This window comes from Salvelinus sp. IW2-2015, unplaced genomic scaffold (genome assembly GCF_002910315.2).
Source record: "Salvelinus sp. IW2-2015 unplaced genomic scaffold, ASM291031v2 Un_scaffold3960, whole genome shotgun sequence".
Taxonomy (NCBI): Eukaryota; Metazoa; Chordata; class Actinopteri; order Salmoniformes; family Salmonidae; genus Salvelinus; species Salvelinus sp. IW2-2015.
Genome location: NW_019945234.1, coordinates 5,219 through 9,487, shown reverse-complemented (window position 1 = coordinate 9,487; position 4,269 = coordinate 5,219). Strand labels below are relative to the sequence as shown.

General features: G+C 45.2%; 1 pseudogene; it reads right to left on the bottom strand.

Annotated features, from left to right (window-relative positions):
• LOC112076728 (adenylate cyclase type 8-like) overlaps window positions 1-3,853 on the bottom strand; it is a 13,781-nt pseudogene extending 9,928 nt beyond the window's left edge.
• Window positions 3,854-4,269: the final 416 nt, after the last annotated feature.

The following is a 4,269-nucleotide window of genomic DNA, read 5'->3' as shown; positions in this document are numbered from 1 at the left end:
GTTTGGTGTGTATACTAGTGTTTGTGTGTGTGTAATGTGTGTGGTGTGGTGTGTGTGTTGGTGTTGTGTGTGTGTTGATACATAGTTATAGTGTGTGTGTTTTGTGTGTATACATAGTTATTGTGTGTGTGTGTGTGTGTGTGTGTGTGTGTGTGTGTGTGTGTGTGTGTGTGTGTGTGTGTGTGTGTGTTGTGTTGTGTGTGTGTGTGTGTGTTGTGTGTGTGTATAGTACTTTATGGTGCTGATCATGGAGAGGCCCATCTCCACACAACAGCGAGCGTGAGCCGTCTCTGGCTCTGGGACTCCTGACAACAGTAGTAACAGTCCCCAAGGATCTTTGATACGCATGCAGTGGTGTCCTACACACACACACACACCAGAACCCGGACAGTACTGCAGGCTTACAACATCAGTAGCTAGCACAGTACTAGTCACACATTCGTCGCTCACAACGGGACTTTTATATCACACACATAGCTTCACGTACATACAACTGTCTTACTACACACACACACACACACTACACACACAGCAGCTTCACTTCGCCAGAGCATTCATTCAAGCAGGCAAGGGCTTATCAGCTTCACACTTGTACAGGTTATGAAAATCTATGATTGATACACTTTCTTTGCCAGTGGGATTTTTCAATTGAGAATGAGACTTGAGATTCCTAGGAATAGCATTGTGACCACCAAGTGTAGCACTGTATTTATTTTTTTTGACCAGGTCTAAAATCACACCTCGTAAACGGGTCCGAAAGTAATAACGCCGGAAACAACACGAAATAAGACGGGTAGCGACTCAGCCTAAGAAGAGCCACGGCGTAATTACCGCACACGGGCGTGAATAGGGTTCACCTCAAAATAGCGTTAATAGTGACGTTGATACCAGGACCGAAACTGATAGTTCACATGGGTAGTCTCCTGACAGGTAACACTTATCCGCGACTAGGGTGATGAGAGCGTGAAGCCTTTTATAATCAGGACAAACAGAACTAATGGATTTGCAGCCTGGAGATATGGGAGAGGAAATCATATAATGGTAAACCAAGCAATTGGGAATCTTTTGGGCCTGAATATGCCAAGCATACGCAGGTGGTCTGCGAGGGAGGAGGACAACACATGGCACACTCCATCCCAGCTACTGTGTCGAAGTACGTCACTATGGTGGTGGAGCATCATGCTGGTGGGGATGTTTTTCAGTCAGCAGTGGAACTGGGAAACTAGTCAGAAATCGAGGGAAAGGATGACGGAGCAAAGTACAAGAGATATCGCTTGAATGAAAACCTGCTTCCAGAGCGCTCAGGACTTAACAACAGCTCTTAACTAACATTGGGGACGCGAAAGCTGAGTTCAACTCTGTCTTCAACATGTGTACATCACGAGCCTACAGAAGACAATGACGTGGCTGGAGTGAAGCTCCAAGCGTATACCTGATCTGTCCGAGTAACTATGACTGTGAGTTCGCCTGTGTGTCCAGTGTGTTAAGCTCTCAGACTGTACACTGATTCAGATAGTATAGTGCTTCTGGATATGATGACTCCTTGTAAAAGAGTGTGTGTCGTTTTTATTCGTAAGCTCCGTAATCCGAATGTGCTTTGTGCATGGTTAGTACTTTGTAGGATAGTGTGATGTATTCTCTCACTGATAAAGAGAGTGATAAGTATATGGTGTGAGATCTGCTAAACACTCGATAGAAGTTGTGTCGCATGTGTTGTTGTCAGTACTAGGCTATTTGTTAGGTCGTAGTAGAATGTAGATAGTGTTCAGATTTGTGGGCTGATAGATGAGTAGGTGCCTGTCAGAACTGATAGTATTGTGGTGTGTGATCTCTGTAGAGATTATAAGATGTGGGTCTGATGGTGGTTGCTCCATCGGGTTAAGATAAATTTGTGTGTGATTGTTTAGTAGATTCTCTGTTTATGTGGTTTTGGTCGTGTGAGATAGATAGTAGATCGTGTTTGTTGTTTCTTGTTAAAACCTGTAGATTTTTTTGCGTTGTGTGTGTGTGTGTGTAACTGTTTAGAATGTGTGTGTGTGTTTACCTGACGTGGGGTTTGTAAACTGGGCAGGTGAATATTCATTTCATTTTAAAAAGGTCTTGTGACATTTACTGGCCTTTCGTTTGTTGTTAGACTGAACTGGAGAGGAAAACTACATTTTCTAACTCCCATGTTGGCACATCATGTTCAAGCTTGATGCAATTTAATCATCCAAGGCAATCGAATTGCCAAGACAAAATTGAAAAGGAGAGTCATGAAGGTTTCACGGAAAAGTACAGCGCTCACTGAGAGTTCCGGGAGAATGCGGCTCCACCTTGGTATCTTCCTGCTACAAGTAAGGTTTGGAGGCTCGCGTGGCTTTATCACAATTGTAATGGGAAACTCTCTTTTATTTTGTAGAGTCTAGTGAAACACAAAAGAAAATCACAACTGTGATAGTGAAACAAGATGTGGAAAAAGTAAGGGTCTGAATAACAGAATCTAACAGATGATAAATGGTACACTGTACCAACAATCAGGGCAGGTTTCATCATCTTTTCTCTGGTGATATATCGGTTTGCTCAAGCGTCTGCGATAGGGATCGCAGGGTCAGCACGGTTTGACATGGGAACAAATCAGTTATTCATACCAGAATAGGACCACTGGTCTCCTCCTCAGGTGTACATCAGGTGGGGGTTGTTTAACTGGGGCCTTTGTCCTCTCTAGCCACACTGTCTGGAGCCTCTCTTAACCTGTCCTCTCTAGGAACCCTGTGCATCTCTAAAGGGCATTTTTTTTAATGCGTTCCTTCTCCACCTGTCTCTCCACCTGTCTCGTCCAGCCTGTCTGCTTTTGGCTTAAGCACCTCATAGTCCTGGGATCTTTCTCACAACTGCTCTCATATCTAGAACCTTGTCCCTCTTCTCAGGCCTTTTTGTCCTTCTCCACCGTGTGTCCTGCCTAACCCTGCTGCTCTATACCTGTCTCCTCCACCTGTCTCTCCAAACACTGATCTTCTCTTATACTCTGTCAATCCCTCACCTACGTGGTCTCTCTACCTGTCTTCCTGGTTTCTTTACGCCTCTCCAGAGCGTACTTTTGTGCCACCTTCAATTTGCAGCGTCGTGTCTCCAGGAGGCTTGTTCTGTGTGTGGTCTGACAGGTAGTGGATAACACCCTGCTGTGTTCATTCCCAGGGTACAAACAAGCCCTTCTCGCCAGAACCTACACACACACACACACACCGAAAAGGACAGGACTTGCAGCACACACAGCAGCGGGCATTTGAGGGTGTGAGTTGTGTGTGGGTGTTGTTTATGTTTTATGGGGTGTTTGCAAGTTGTGTGTAGTGTGTGTTGGGGGTGATCAGTGAAAGTCAGAAATAAAAGTAAAATTCGAAGTTGTAAATTTGTCACATGTGCTGAATACACAGGAGTAGACCTTTGAAGTGGAAAATGCTTATTAACCAAGCCTTAAAGCCAACAATTGCAGTTTTTAAGAGCACAACAAATAACAACAAATCACACACGGATCTCACGTAACAAAAAAACGACATAAATACAACACCATGAGAGTGTAGAAACCACAGGAAGGAGGAGTAAAGTAAAGATTAAGGAAAATGGGAAGAGCAGGGCAGAGTGAAAAGAAAGAGTGAGGAGAGAGAAACGGGCATGAAGAGAGTATGGACAGAGGAGGAGGCTAGAGTCAGAGGGAGGGAGTTTCTAGGTTGCACGGTATCGACGCGCTTTTCTGTAGAGAAGCATCGCGCGGTGTCGTCGTATGTGGGTGAAACCGTTGTGGGCTCTCCTACCAGGAGGTGCAACGCAGGGGTGGCGGTGAGCAGCACACAGTGGTGGCGCAGGAAGGGACCACCTAGAGCAAGAGGAAGGTTGGGTTGCAGGGAGGGTGTAGGTGGATTTGAGGAGCATTAGGGTTCGTTGAAGAGGACAGTATCAGTTACAATGGTCTTTGGCTTCCAGAACAGGTACAGAACGGCCACTCTCACAAATTGACTATGGGGCATAGCACATCGACATCACAAAGGAGAACCACGTTAGCTGACGCATTCTGTGCTTCGTTAATGAGGAAGAGGCGTAGGCGAGGGGGCACATTGTGGCTAGCATGTACCATTAGAGACCCTTTGGTCAACCATACAGTTGAACGTCAGAACTGTTTACATACGGACGTAGGCGTTGGAGTCACTTAAATTAAAACTAGTTTTTCAACCACTCCACAAATTTCTTGTTAACAAACTATAGTTTTGGCAAGTCGGTTAGGACATCTACTTG